At 47.6% G+C, this 15975-nt stretch overlaps 1 pseudogene; it reads right to left on the bottom strand.

Moving 5' to 3' along the window:
- Positions 1-11870: 11870 nt before the first annotated feature.
- On the bottom strand, positions 11871-12868 carry LOC112114742 (annotated as a pseudogene).
- Between the last annotated feature and the right edge of the window lie 3107 nt (positions 12869-15975).

Raw genomic sequence — 15975 nt, 5'->3', positions numbered from 1 at the left:
TCATATGCCATCAATAATGTAGAAGTACTTTGGATTTCTATAGCACCTTTCCTCTGGGGATCTGTGACAAAGTGGGAATGTTCTCTCTGAATACTGTGTGCCTCAGTTTCCCCTATGTGTTACTCAAGTATCTAGGTGGTGGGACAGGGGTGTGTGATCGTTGCAGAGATGCCTAGAGGGCAGGTGTGACTGCCAACTGGCTGCTTTGGCACAGACAATGGCTGACACTCTGTATCCTGGCAACCGATAGCCAGAGCCCATCCTCAGCAGGGAGCCAGCCGAAGCCAGGTGACCTGTTTGCCCAGGAAAGATACAAAGCATGGAGGCGGGGCAGCTGGGCGTGATGGAGGCTGGGCTGTGGGAAGCGAGCCAGTCTCCTGGTTTGGGACTCAGGGGCAGAACCCAGGGCTTGGGTCTCTGGATCCCACCCCAAGATGGACTTTGCTGTAACTTCCTGCTTTTTGTGCTAACAAGATCTGTTCTATGCTGTGTTCCCAATGACTAATTAACCCTTCTGTTTTACAATGCTGTCTGAGTCACTGCTGACTGCAAATTGAGTGTGCAGGGCACCTTTGGGGGCATGTGAGGCTTCCCCAGGTGTTCCATTCAGGTGGACTTGCTGCAGGAAGCTCATGGGGTGACCACGGGGCTGAACGCTCCGAGATTAGACCCAGGAGGTACCAAAGTGGAGCGGGCTTCTTGCCCTGGTGACAGGGGCCCTGAGGGGAGACGCTGCACCAGAGTCCTGTTTGACTTCATTCAGAGCGGTGCCAGAGCACCCAGCCTGTCACTCTATGACAGGATCCCAAAGTGATTTACAAATATCATCGAATTAGGACTCACAACCCACATCTGAGTTGAGGAGCCATCAATATAGACATTTTCACTCTATAAAGTAATAAAGGCAATGCAAATAAGTGGGTAAGGAATGGTGTCCCTAACCTCTGTTTGTCAGAGGGTGGAGATGGACGGCAGGAGAGAGATCACTTGATCATTGTCTGTTAGGTTCACTCCCTCTGGGGCACCTGGCACTGGCCACTGTCGGTAGACAGGATAATGGGCTAGATGGACCTTTGGTCTGACCCAGTACTACCGTTCTTATGTTCTTATAAGTGCATTTTACAGATCGGGAAATTGAAGTACAGAGAAGATAATTGACTTGCCAAGTGCACCGAGCAAATCAGTACTAGAGCGCAGAATAGAACCCAGGAGTCCTAACAGTTCCCTGCTCTAACCAGAGCTGCTATTATTATTATGAATTTGTTTTCTAGTACCCAAAAGTCTACCTGGCAGGTGGCAGAAGATGATTACATAATAGTGGTGCATTGGGACTGATTGCTATTTACTGTGCATAACATGATAATTCTACTGTTACCTATTCATCCACCCACCCCCTTTTGACTCATTTTTTGTCTGTTTCTTCAGGTCTGATCATTGCTTGGCACCTCTCGGCACTGCTGTGATACAAATAATGACAATAATGCAAGGCTCTTTACAGTACATATAGCAGACAAGGACCCTGCCCTACAGAACTTGCAGTCTCAGACACCAAACCTGTAAAGACCACAAATACAGGGGAAAATAGCTGAACTTTGAGGGCCCAATTCAGAAGCCGAGGTGTAAGGCAGTATAAGTCTGATGAGATGTGGAAGTTACACTGCTCAGGCAAAGTAATTCAGGGGCTTAACGTTTGCCCACCCACAGTTTGTGCAGTAGAGGCTTGAACTGCAGCCAGCTGGCTAAAGGGCTGCCTGGTGGTTTGCATGACTGCCCTGGCTGAGTGCTCTGCAGTTCTTCGCATGCCATTGGTGCAGATGTAACCCACACACCTTCTGGGTGTGGTGCTTTGTCCCATCTAGTGGCACCGAGACCACTTAAAGAGAGTCAAAATGAGTCTGCTCTACAGCCTTAGCTAACAGCAAGTTGGCTTTTCGCTCATGCTGTAGAGACTCATGCACTGAACTCCGGAGGGTCCCTGGTTTGACCCTGGATCTGTCTGTCTGCATTACACAGACAGTTCTACCTTTAATTTAATCTGCCCCTTGCATTTCATAATTTCCTGCCCGGCCTCTGAATGTGCTCAGCCAACCAAGCCTGTATATGACACTGGCTAAGTGTGTGTCACATTCCCTTCTAGTGGCTGGTCTGCTGCAGGATAAGAGCCTACTATTGGTCCCACCTAACAGAGTTACTGCTTCAGTTCAGATGAGGACTGTTCTGATGAGCCAGGCAGGGAGGTGTTATACCTACTTTCCTTTAATCCACACTCCAGTCCTTTTCGGTCTTGTCTACACAGGGGAGTTAATTTGCACTGAGTTTGTTCACACTAAATGGTGCATATTAGATCGTACACACTGACTGTGTGCACATTGTCAACTGTTTTCTTATTCAGTATGTATTGGTGCATCTAGATGGCTGGGCAGCGTAAATGCTCAGCATTCTGGGTGAGTATCCCATGGTGCTTTGCTTCACCGCTGGGCTCATTTCTCTTTGCACGTTGTGGGATTCATAGCAGCAGTTTGCCAGAAGGGAGTGGAATCCTTAGACCTCCTTCCACCTGCTTTGCTAGTTGTTTGCACCGTCTCCATGGTTGCATGCACTTCTCTAAAAATAGCAAAACCACTAATCTGGGCAATATTTAAATAAACTAACAAAGTTCTGGTGATTAAAAACTGGGGTATAGAGAGATTTAGGGACTCACCCAAGGCCACACAGGATGTTAGTGGCAGAGTCCTAACTAGCGCTCAGGCAGTCCAGGCTCCTAGTCCCTTGTCTATCAATCAGAGCAAGAGACTCTGCGGCTATTTGTGTTGCATTGAAAGAAATATCATATTCCTATCCTAACTTTACTTTGAGGACAAAAAACAAACAAACAGATAATGTGGTCACATTATATGGTAACACTCTTTCCATTCCACTAGAATCTCAGGAGGACATTAAACAGCAGATGCTAACCACAGAAATGTTTAAATCAACAGCTTCACATAACTTGCCATCAAGAGTTTTTAAAAAGCTGGCTGAGGAGTTCACTGGACCATTAATATTGATTTTCAAGATGTCTTGGAACACCAGGGAATTTCCAGAAGACTGGAAGAAAGCGAATGTTGTGACAATATTTAAAAAAGGGTAAATGAGATGACTGGGTAATTATAGGCTTATAGGTCTGACATAGATCCCGGGTGAGATAATGGAGCAGCTGATATGGGATTCAACTAATAAAGGAGTTTAATATAATTAATGTCAATCAACATGGGTTTACAGAAAACAGATCCTGTCGAACTAACTTGATATCTTTTTTTTTAGTTTGGTTGATAAAGGTAATAATGTTAACGCAATAGACTTAGACTTCTGTAAGTCATTTGGCTTGATACTTCATGACATTTTGATTAAAAAACTAGAAAGATATAAAATTAACATGGCACACTTCAAGTGACTAAAAACCTGCTGAACAAATAGGTCTCCAAATGTAATGTAAACAGGGAATCATCATCGAATGGGTATGTTTCTAGTGGAATCCCACAGGGATCAGTTTTTGGCCCTACGCTATTTCACACTTTAATCAATGGCCTGAAAAAAACCCTAAAATCATCACTGATAAAGTTGGCAGATGATACAAAGATTGGGAGAATGGCAAATAATGAAGAGGTCAGGTCAATGATATAGGCTAATTTGGATCGCTTGGTGAGCTGAGCGCAAGCAAACACTAGATGTAAATGTATATATCTAGTAACATAGCATGCAGGCCATACTTACAGGATGTGGGACTCTATGCTGGAAAGCAGTGACCCTGAAAAAGATTTGGGGGTCGTGGTGGATAATCAGCTGAACATGAGCTCCCACTGCAACGCTGTGGCCAAAAGGACAAATGCAATTCTCGGATGCATAAATGGGAATCTAGATTAGGAGCAGAAAGGTTATTTTACCTCTGCATTTGGCACTGGTGCAACAGCTGCTGGAATCCTGTGTCCAGTACCAGAGTACTACAGTTTAAGCAGGATGTCGATACATTGGAAAGGGTTTAGAGCAAAGCCACATGAATGATTAAAGGATTAGAAAACCTGCCTTATAGTGATAGACTTACGGAGCTTGATCTATTTAGCTCAGTGGTTCTCAAACTATGGAGCAGGCTGCGGGAATGTGTCAAGGGAGGAGCAAGCTCTGTGGGTTTTTTTTTATAGCTCTGGCTGTCAGCCCAGGGTGGCTGGGGCTCACGCAGAAGAGCCATGCACAACCAGGAGGTGGGGATGAAGGGGACAAACAGAGCCCCACTACCCGGGTTCTGGCTCTTCTCCCCCCCAGTCACTCACCCCCCAGGTGGTGGAGCTCCAGTTGTCAGCCTCAGGGGGGCAGCAGGAGTGCAGAAGTAAGGGTGTCAATGGAGTGCTAAGTCTGCTGTGAAAAATTTCACATTGCCACCCTTACTAAGTGATGCAGCACTGTCTTTGTAACGCGGATGGACCCTGGTCGTCGGCGGGCAGGATCGAACCGGGGACCTCTGGAGCTTAGTGCATGAGCCTCTACAGCATGAGCTAAAATGTCAACTGCCTGGTAGCTAAAGCTGTAGAGCAGACTCATTAATCTCTCACTCTAAGTGGTCTCGGTACCACTAGATGGGACAGAGCACTGCACCCAGGACATGTGTGGGTTACACACATCCCCTAGCTGAGGAAGTGCATCCCGAGCTTCAGAGACTTCCCAGTTGAAATCCCGGACGAGCCCCCACTTGTAACGCGAACAGACCCCGGTTGTCAGGATCAAACCTGGGGTCTATGGATCTTAGTGCATGAGCCTCTACCGCATGAGCTAAAAGCCAGCTGGCTATTAGCTCAGACTGTAGAGCAAAGTCGTTAATCGCTCTCTCTAAGTCTGGCTTCTACTCTCCACTCTCTAAGTGGCCTCAGTGCCACTAGATGGGACAGAGCACCACACCCAGGAGGTGTGTGGGTTACACCTTCCCAGCTGGGTGCCCAGCCAGCAGCCACTGCTCTCCACTCTGCCTTCACAGCTGGGTAGGAGAATATGTACTTGGGGGATGGGCATGAAGGACTACAGACACAAAGAAGGGGAGCCCGATCAAACGAGTTTGAGAACCACTGATTTAGCTTCTACTTTGAACTGGAACTTCCAATGGTCCCAAAATTTGACTGGCCGTTTGGGTCAAAAAGAGGCAACGTTATTAATCAGCCTGGAAGCTCCTCCGAGCAGGGACTGCGTTCTCTCTTGCATGTGTTTGCGCAGCTCATGGCACAAGGGGCACTAAGCCCAGCCGGCACCTTCGTTAATATAAATGTTAAAGGATAATGAGCAGGTCAGAAAACGGCTGTGTGTGCCAGGCACTGACACTACATTATGTATCCTGGGTGGGCAAGTGACATGCCCCAAGCTTTGGGCCTAGACGCTGCATCTCCCGAAGGCATTTCCCTCCCCTCTGTAGATCCCTGCCTCTCTAATCACTATCCCCATCCTCCCGAACCCTGCTGAATGCCGGAGAGCTGCCCTGAACCCAAGCGTTTCATGCAATCGACTCACCAGGCTCCTGCCCCAGCCGGGAATGAGGAATCTCTGCCTGCGATCTGTGCGGGGAGCAGCAGGTGGTGAGGAGTCTGCACTGACCAGGGCTGAGACACAGGGATATTTATACTCCCGCCCTGGGAATCCCAGCAGGTGGCTCAAAGCCAGTAGGGAGCCCCAGGGTCAATATGACTTTAACCCTGACTCAGGTGGTGAAGTGTAGCTGCAAATTAACTGTTTGAGCCTGAACTCCCTTTTCACGACCCGCCTGACTGCTAGATATCTCCTTGGATTATAACATGGAACATGAGGAGCAGGCCCCAGAGTCATCCCAAAGCATTACATCGTGCTGTGCTTCACATCAGGCATGATGTAATGTACAAGCTGAAAGTGAGCAGGTGACATTGCCTTCCTCCAGCTGGGCCCACAGAGAGGCTATTGGACCTAATGTTATCATACTTCTTACTTTCTCAGATTGAATCAGAAGATGGTGAGTTTATATTTTCTGGAAACAAAATTGCAAAATTAGGTTTGCCCAAAGAATCAAGCTGTTCACAGAGCTTTGAACTCCTTGTAGTTTGTTTATTCCTAGCTCAGATCAGCAGTAAAACGCTTCTAACAGCTGTGTAAATGTTTAGCAGAACAGGATTCTAGATGTAGATGTAGAATCACAGAATCATAGAAATGAAGGGATGAAAAGGACCTCAAGAGGCCATCTAGTTCAGCCCCCTGTGCTGAGGCCAAGAAAACCTAGATCATCCCTGACAGGGGTTTGTCTAACCGGTTCTTAAAACCCTCCAGTAATAGGGATTCTACAATCTCCCTTTGAAGCCTATTGCAGAGCTTAACTGCCCTTAGAGTTACCAGATTTTCCTAATATCTAAATCTCCCTTGCTGCAGATTAAGCCCATTACTAATTTTCCCACCTTCAGTGGACATGGAGAACAATTGATCAAAGTCCTCTTTGTAACAGTCCTTCACATACTTGAATACGGTTACCTGGTCCTATCTCAGTCTTCTTTTCTCAAGACTATATATGCTCATTGTTGTTTTTTTAATCTGTCTTCACAGGTCAGGTTTTTAAAAACTTTTATCATTTTTGTTGCTCTCCTCTGGAATCTGTCCAATTTGTCCAAATCTTTCTTAAAGTGTGGCTCCCAAAAATGGATGCAATACTCTGGCTGAGGACTCACCAGTACTGAATAGAGTGGGACAATTACCTCCTGTGGCTTACATACGACACTCCGTTAATACCCCACAGAATGATACTAGCCTTTTTTGCAGCTGCACCACATTATTAACTCCTATTTAATTTGTGATCCATTATAGCCTCCTGACCATTTTCTGCAGTACGACGGCTTAGCCAGTTATTCTCCATTGTGTAGTTGTGCATTTGATATTTTTTCCTTCCTAAGTGTAGTATTTTGCGCTTCTCTTTATTGAATTTCATCTGGTTGATTTCAGACCAATTCTGTAATGTGTCAAGGTCATTTTGAATTCTAATCTTGTCCTCAAAAGTGCTTGCCACCCCTCCCAGGTTGGTGTTGTCCATAAATTCCAGGAGCACACTCTCCACTCCATTATCCAAGTTATTAATGAAAATGTTGATTAGTATTGGACCCAAGACAGATCCCTGCAGGGCACAAGTAGATATGTCCTCCCAGTTTGACAGTGAACCATTGTCTTTGAGTGAAGACTTTCCACCAGTTGGGCACCCACCTTAGAGTAATTTCATCTAGAACACATATCTTTCATTTGCTTATGAGAATGTCATGTGGATTGTACAGAAGCACCCAGAGGCCCCAAATAAAAAAAGGGCCCCCTTGTTCTGGAGGCTGTCCAAACATGTAGTCAAAGACAGTCCCTGCCCAGAAGAAGACAAGACAAAGAGTGGGAGGGGAAGTGACGTGCCCAATGTCCTGCAGTCGTTCAGTACCATAGTGAGGAAGAGAACCCAGGTCTGGTGCCCTTAGCCACCCTGATTTCCAGCCTCCTTTTCCCTGGTGTCAGTCTTTGGCCTTAACAAATGCAATTTGACCCCCACTCAGCTCCATTCAGAATGCTGCTGCAAAGATCTTTCCCCTAGCCTGTTGCCCTTACCATGTTGCCCGTCTCTGCATCTGTTCACCAGCTCCCACTTCGCTATGGCGTCAAACACAAACTACTTGTCTTCACTTCCTCGGCCCTTCACTGGCTATTCCCACCCAGTGACAGAGATGAGAATTTCCTGCAATATCCTTGGAATAAACCATTTAGGTAGCTTTGGAGTCCGTCGTATTAGAGACAAAGGTTGTGTGTGATTGTGGAGTGCGATTTCATGTAACCTCTCTAGGGGGGAGATGGGATGTGGACCCTGGAAAGCGCTATGACTTCAAAGGAGTATATTAAACAATGGCCCAGATAAGAATGGGTTTTGGGGGCAAACAGGGCTGAGTGGTTTTCTGGGGATCTCTACCAGGAGGTGAATGCAAATTTCCCTTTCCCGATTATGCGAAAACCCAGCGTTTTGAAGCTATGCCCTGAGGAGGGGTCCATTGTGTGCTGATTGCCTGATCCCTGAGGCTCAAGGACAAAGGCCCAAGCTGTATAAGGGAAAGATTGAGCTATTCATGGGGTGCGAGTTCTGAGCAAAGGTAACCCCTTTGTGGGCTTTGAAGTGTGATCAAAGGCTTGGGGGCTGGAGTATGTGATCTTTGATACGCTTATTATCATGCCTGGGTTTTTAATGTTTTCTCTGTGACGCTTTCACCTTAAAAATAAATGTGCTTGCTCACAAAGGGCCATTTGGTAACATGTAACTGCTGGCAATTGTCCCTGTTTATAGCCTTCGAAGAGGAAGCAACGCACAGACGCTGGCCTGTTTTAATTTATGCCCCTTTCTTTTGGATTCACTTAGGCTGGATTTCCATTTCCAAATCACATGCACTGATTCCGTGGGTGCTCTGGGGCTGGAGCACCCACAGGGAAAAAAGGTGAGTGCTGAGCACACACCGGCAGCCGCCCTGATCAGCACCTCCCGCTCCCTCACAACACTTCCCACCCACAGTTGTTCTGCGGCGTGCAGGAGGTGCTGGGAGGAAGGGGAGGAGCAGGGGCAGGAAGAGGCGGGCGAGGGGGAGGAATGGGGGTGGGAAGAGGCGAAGCAGAGGCTTGGGGGAAGGGGTGGAGAGAAGGTGGGGTCCGGGATGGAGCAGGGGTCGATCACGCACCGGGAACCAAAAAGTCAGTGCCTATATTCCAAATGATACTTATTTGGCTTGACTAATCCCTTGAACCTTACCATTTACACACAGTACAACCTGTGGTTTGTCGGCTGAAAGAACTAGCTGATGGGATCTACATATTATACGCAGGCAAAAGAAACTCCAAACAGTTTCTTTGTCTTGCAGGTTTCCTGATAACATTTAACATGCACAATTTCTAAGAAGAAAAAACAACCCCACAACACCTTCGCTTCTGTTCTTTTATTTGCTTTATGCTTCCTTTTCATGGTCCAGCGATGCCCAGTTTGAGATGATGCCTTGTGCCCTTTGGGAGAAGCACTCCCTTTAACAATACATTAATACATGCTTCTCCCACAAGTGTTCCAAGAAGTTCAGTGTGAGGCATGAAATGAATATGGTCACAAAGGCTCTGAATCTGCCTTTTAACGGTGTGGGGGACTAGCTTTGCCAAACACAAATCTCGAACAGCATGGCACTGCAAAGAACCCATCACAAGGCAAAATTAGGGGCCCATCCTGCAACCAGGTCCTCCCGTGTGTATAAGGTGGAGCCCTGACCCCATTGAAGTCAGTGAGTCAATGACAGGACTCCCATTGACTTCGAAGGAGCTAGGACTCCCTTGGCTACTCCCAATGGGACTCCATACGGATGTAACTATACCTCTAAATGTACATCAACTACCCTCAGGTGCTCCACATTTAGCCTTACCTAGTTGGCGAGTTGCTCGCAGTCATCATGGTTGCTTGAGGAGTGGTCTGAAGGAGGAGAGGGTAATAGTCCTGTCGGGTCAGTCAGAAGCCCAGTTCAGGAAAGCGTCCCTATTTGAGGGAACACTTAAGTATGTTTAACTTGATGAACTTGCCCGAATTGCACTAAAATCAGGGGGGCTTAATGACGTGCTTAATCCTGTCATGCGTAGAGAGGAACTGCAGAATGCACTCACAGAGGGGAAGTGGCCAGTGGTTAGGGCACTTGCCTAGGCCTTTGTTCTCCGCTCTACCACAGGCTTCTTGTGGGATCTTGGGCCAGTCCCTTAGTTAGCCTCTGTGTGTCTCAGTTCCCCACCTGGGATAATAGCCCTGCCCTGCCTCACAGAGGTTTTGAGGACAAGTATGTTGCAGAGCTCAGATATGACAGCAATGGGGCCATACATGTGCTCTCCTGGATCAGTGTCTATCTTAGCAACCGGTTTGGGCAGCACTGTCATGAAAGCGGCCATGGCGCATGAGGAGAGATTAATAAGACTGAGACTTTTCAGCTTGGAAAAGAGACGGCTAAGGAGAGACATGATTGGGGGAGGGATAGGTCAGTGGTTTGAGCATTGGCCTACTAAACCCAGGGTTGTGAGTTCAATCCTTGAGGGGGCCACTTAGGGATCTGGGGCAAAATCAGTACTTGGTCCTGCTAGTGAAGGCAGGGGGCTGGACTCAATGACCTTTCAAGGTCCCTTCCAGTTGTAGGAGATAGGATATCTCCATTAATTTATAAAATCATGACTGGTGTAGAGAAAGTAGATAGGAAGTGTTGTTTACTACTTCTCATAACACAAGAACTAGGAGTCACTAAATGAAATTAATAGGCAGCAGGTTTAAAACAAACAAAAGGAAGTATTTCTTCACACAACACACAGTCAACCTGTGGAACTCTTTGACAGAGGATGTTGTGAAGGCCAAGACCATAACAGGGTTCAAAAAAGCACTAGATAAATTTATGGAAGATAGGTTCATCAATGGCTATTGGCAGGATGGTCAGGGATGGTGTCCCTAGCCTCTGTTTGCCAGAAACTGGGAATGGGCAACAGGGGATGGATCACTTGATGATTCCCTGTTCTGTTTATTCCCTCTGGGGCACCTGGTATTGGCCACTGTCGGAAGACCGGATACTGGGCTAGATGGACCTTTGGTATGACCCAGTAGGGCCATTCTTATGTTCCTATGGCTGAGTCGCAGAGGGCTGCTAATGAGCTGCTTCATTGGTACAGATGAACCCCAAAGTCCTGCCACCTGCGGCCCCTCGAGAGGCTCTTTAGCAGATCCAATGGTTGGAAATTGAAGCTAGAGAAATTCAGCCTTGTAATAAGATGCAAATTTCCTGAGTAACTGAGACATTGGAGCAGCTTCCTGGGGAGGTTGGTGGACCCACCAGCACTTGGAGAATTTAAAACAAGATTTGACGTCTTTCTGAAAGACCGGGTCTGAATGAGCTCTCCCCGACACCTAGTGACGAGCTGGGGGAAAGGCTTCCGGAGCAGCCCGTGTTCGCATAGACACGCCTGCTCTGCCTCAGTGCGCCGCAGATGGAGCTGCCTTGCGAAAATCATCAACTGGCTTGGGTTAAAAATCACACTAGCGTTTGAATGCAGGGTAATGAAATGTTATCCTTATTGTATGAGTGACGGGCAGAAGACTTGTGCTTAGCCTGTCCTGATTGAGGGGGTTACCCTCAACCAACCCCCCCCTGCTAAGCAAGGGGTAGGGATGCCAAATCCCAGTGAACTAACCAACCAGCCTTTGACCAGTGTTTAATGACAGAGCTGATTAGACTCAGTTGTGAGCCCTTGCTTGTGGTTGGTGATTCTGAGAGCTGTCCTCACGGCTGAGCAGGTCTAGGGGCTAAGCCTTAGATCCTGTGTGGGGACAGTAAAAACCACACAGACGCTACACTGGCCATGAGCTTCGCCGCTGCCTGGGAGTGATGGCAGAGAAGCAGTGGCAGCAGAGAGACAGCAGCAGCAGCTGTGAGCCAGTTGCAGAGGTAGCAGCAGAGGTGTGGCTCAATGCTCCACCCCCACCCTCCCGGGGTAGGAGGTGAACAGCTGTGAACACACCCCTGGGTCTTCACTAACCAGGGGCAGCCAACTGTGGGTGCCGAGCAGCAGAGGGAGAGGGGAGTGATGTGCTAAACGGACATTCATTCATTGGACTTTCCCACCGCAAGGGGGGAAACTGAGGCAAAGGACACTGCCCAACGCACTGTGGGGTCGGGTTTGCTTATGGCTGCATGTTTTGAACGTGGGTGTGGTGTTTTCCCAAACTCATCCTTGGTTCCCTTTCCCTTTAAATAAAAGTTCTCTATTGAACATACAGACATGCAAGTGGGGGCAGTATTGGAGACACAGTGGTAACAGTCCAGGCTTTAAGGCTTTGAAGCTATCTTCTTGCCATGGTTGACAATGCTGCTCACCCTGTCACGGATCTTCTTGGTCTTCACGCCATACACCAGCGGATTTACCAGGGGCAGCACCAGGAGGAAGAGGCTGGCCAGCGGCATGTGGCTATAAGGGGGCATGTCTCTGTCGATGCGGTGGGTCAGGAAGGTGAAGAGGGCAGATGTACATAAAACCAGGAGGGTGCAGAGGTGGGCTGTGCAGGTTGCCAGGGCCTTACTGTTCGCCTCACTCGACAAGAGCGTGAAGACAGCCCTTAGGATGATGGAGTAGGAGGCGGCAACAAGTATCATGTCCAGCCCCACCACCAGCAGCGCCACGGAGATACCGTAGACCCGGCCCACTCTGGTGTCTGCACATGCCAGCGTCACCCCGGCTGTGGGCTCGCAGTGGGTGTGTGGGACGACCTGCTGGAAGTAGTAGGGCAGCCTGAAGGTGAGGACAGGGCAGTGAATCACCAGGATCACTCCCCCTGCTGTTGCTGCTACCAACCCCATCTTAACAACAGCTAGGTTGCTGAGGATGGTGGCCTACTGGACCAGGCAGCAGATGGCAACATATCAGTCACAGGCTGTGGCCAAGAGGGTGCCAGACTTGCTGATGGGGAAGGTGTGGGTGAAATACATCTGCAGCAGGCAAGTGTTGAAGCTGATCTCCTGGGAGCCCAGTTTGAGGATGCTGAGCATTTTGGGCAGGGTGGAGGTGGTGATCACTGGGTCATTGATGGCCAGCATAGAGAGGAAAAGTACATGGGCGTGCGGAGGCTCACCTCTGTCTTGATCATGAGCAGCATTGTGCAGTTCCCTAGTAGGACCAGGACCCACATGGAGCAGAGCCAGATGGCAATCCAGCAGGGAAAGGTCTCCAGCCCAAGGATGCCAACTAGGATGAAGATGACCTGTTCTAGGTCCATGTCATTGCAGGCCATCAGGAGGCGCTGCTGGGGATGAGTTCCAGTTCCCCGCATCTGGGCACATCGACCTGCACACAGCCCACATCAGGGATGTGGGAAATTATGCTGAGTATCATGAGAAATAATCTGGCAGTGAGTTGGGGCAGCCTGAGAAATCTTCTCCCAAGGAAATCCCCATTGCCACAAATACTTAAAATTAGGGTAGGCAACACACTGGAGGAACAATCAATCACTGGCTTCTGGGAAATGGGCAAGCTGAGCCCTGGTACATGTTTTCCATCTCCATCCAGGAGAGCAACACAAGGATAAGATTTCAGAGTGGTAGCCGCGTTAGTCTGTATCAGCAAAAACAACAAGGAGTCCTTGTGGCACCTTAGAGACTAACAAATTTATTTGGGCATAAGCTTTTGTGGGATAAAACCCACTTCATCAGATGCATGGAGTGGAAAATACAGGAGGGAGGTATAAATACACAGCATATGAAAAGATGGGAGTTGCCTTACCAAGTGGAGGGTCAATGCTAACGAGCCAGTTCAATTAAGGTGGAAGTGGACTATTCTCAACAGTTGACAAGAAGGGGTGGAAATCACTTTTGTGGTGCTAATGAGGCCAATGTAATCAAGGTGGCCCATTTCAAACAGTTGACAAGAAGGTGTGAGTATCAGCAGGGGGAAATTAGTTTTTGTAGTGACCCATCCACTCCTAGTATTTATTCAGGCCTAATTTGATGGTGCCCAGTTTGCAAATTAATTCCAGTTCTGCAGTTTCTCGTTGGAGTCTGTTTTTGAAGGTTTTTTTGTTGAAGAATTGCTATTTGTAAGTCTGTTATTGAGTGTCCAGGGAGACTGAAATGTTCTCCGACTGGTTTTTGAATGTTATAATTTTTGATGTCAGATTTGTGTCCATTTATTCTTTATTCTTTTGCGTAGAGATTGTCCGGTTTGGCCAATGTACATGGCAGAGGGGCATTGCTGGCACATGATGACATATATCACATTGGTAGATGTGCAGGTGAACGAGCCCCTGATGGTGCGGCTAATGTGGTTAGGTCCTATGATGCTGTCCTTTGAATAGATATGCGGACAGAGTTGGCACCGGGGTTTGTTGCAGGATTTGGTTCCTGGATTAGTGTTTTTGTTGTGTGGTGTGTAGTTGCTGGTGAGTATTTGCTTCAGGTTGCAGGGCTGTCTGTAAGCGAGGACTGGCCTGTTTCCCAAGATCTGTGAGAGCGAGGGATCGTCCTTCAGGATAGGTTGTAGATCCTTGATAATGCACTGGAGAGGTTTTAGCTGAGGGCTGTAGGTGATGGTTAGTGAGAAAAAGGCAGAGACAAACACCTTCAGGATCTCTATCAAGTGCTCTTAAAACTACAATATCCACCTGGTGAAGTGAAAAAACAGACTGACAGAGCCAGAAGGGTACCCAGAAGTCACCTACTACAGAACAGGCCCAACAAAGAAAGTAACAGAACGTCACTAGCTAGGGTGGGGATTGTTTTCTTGTGTGGGTGTGAAGAGTGCCTAGCCCATAGTAAATAATGGAGAATCACTGTTATTATTAGCTATTAGCTGTATAGTGCCTTTGGCACACAGTAGTCATTCCAATTTCCTCCAGTAGAGGGCTGTACTGCCATATGAACTGGCCAACTCATTAATTAATGGCCAGGTGATAAGCATCATTCACTGTGTTCTTCTCTTGCAGCAGTATCTTTCTTTCCCCTCCAGGATTTTTACAGCACAGTGTCCCCTATGTAGCAAGAAGTTATTTAGGCTTTCCTTGCCTGGGGCCACAGGGTGGGATGTGTGAGTGCATACGTGTTCTTTCTCTGCATGTAGGTACTTACAGACTGTGATCAAATCACCCCTTAACTTTCTCTTTGTTAAGCTAAAAAGATTGGGCTCCTGGAGTCTCTCACTATAAGGCAGATTTTCCAGTGATTAAAATTCTAGTGGCTCTTTGAATCTTCTCCAACTTATCAACATCCTATTTGAATTGTGGACACCAGAACGGGAACCAATATTATAAGTAGTGATAGCACCCGTGCCAAATAAAAGAGGTAGTATAAGTTCCTTACTCCTACTTGAGATTCCCTTGTTTATATGTACAAGGACTGACTTGAGGAGTCTTTCATTATCAAGCATGTTATTCAAGACTTCAAATTACGGATTCCGATGGTTAACTATCCTCACTCTTAAAAAATTCCACCTTATTCTGTCCTGAATTTGTCTAGCTTTAGTGTCCAGCCATTGGATTTCCCTACCTTTGTAAATCTGTGCTAGCTCTGCAGTGCAGCCGTGTGTGTCCCATGAGATCTGCACAGACACTGGGGTCCCCAGCATGTACCTAGAGACAGAGTTCCCCATAATTCCCCAAGCCCGGAGCCAATCTCAAGAGGAAGCACTGAGCACTGGGGAGACCTCAGCTGGTGAGGATGTTCCATAGGGATTTCACATGGCAGTTATAAATATCTCTGCTACCGAAGCCCTGTAAAAAGGAGATTTGTCCAGATGGTTTCCTCTAGGAGAAAGGCGTCTGTCGCCCCACAAACACCTTTCCTTCCCTACTGCTGCCTCAGAGCCTGGTGAGTCCTTTGTACTTGGTTACTCGGCTAGTATTTAATTCACTAATGCTGTGGATTAACTGTGTCTCTGCTGCAGTGTCCAGAGAGGGAACCATTGTTTGGAGGGCAATTTCCCGATCATAAGAGAGACAGAAAACCTCCCGAGGCAAGGGCTGGACTGGTCCCTATTACATATCTTAGTGCATTGACCAGCCTAGTTTAAACTGCCCTGTGTTATATGGACCCCACCACTTCTCCTGGGATATAATCCCACAGCTCGATTGATCCCACTTGCATCAAGTTCTCATTAACTTCAGCTTACATGTTCTCTTCCCTAATTTCACCCTATTCCTCCCAGGCACCTGCCTTGAACTCCTGTAAATAACCCCCCTCCCTCCTTGTTATTTGCACCTAGGTAAGATCCATCTCCATCAGTGGCATTCTGGGTGTCCTAACAATACACCAGGCCAGACTATTGTCTCACTTCCACTGTGTGACCCCTTTGGAGTCAGTGGGTGACATGGTATAATTAAGGACAGAAATCAGCCAATTAATGGGGATAGAAAATCCACCTGGGCTGACACCCAGGGAACTAGCCCCC

The sequence above is a fragment of the Terrapene carolina genome, unplaced genomic scaffold (genome assembly GCF_002925995.2).
Source record: "Terrapene carolina triunguis isolate 2854851 unplaced genomic scaffold, T_m_triunguis-2.0 Scaffold511, whole genome shotgun sequence".
In the NCBI taxonomy this organism is placed as follows: domain Eukaryota; kingdom Metazoa; phylum Chordata; order Testudines; family Emydidae; genus Terrapene; species Terrapene triunguis.
The sequence above is the reverse complement of the archived record's forward strand: the minus strand, read 5'-3'. Positions and strand labels throughout refer to the sequence as shown.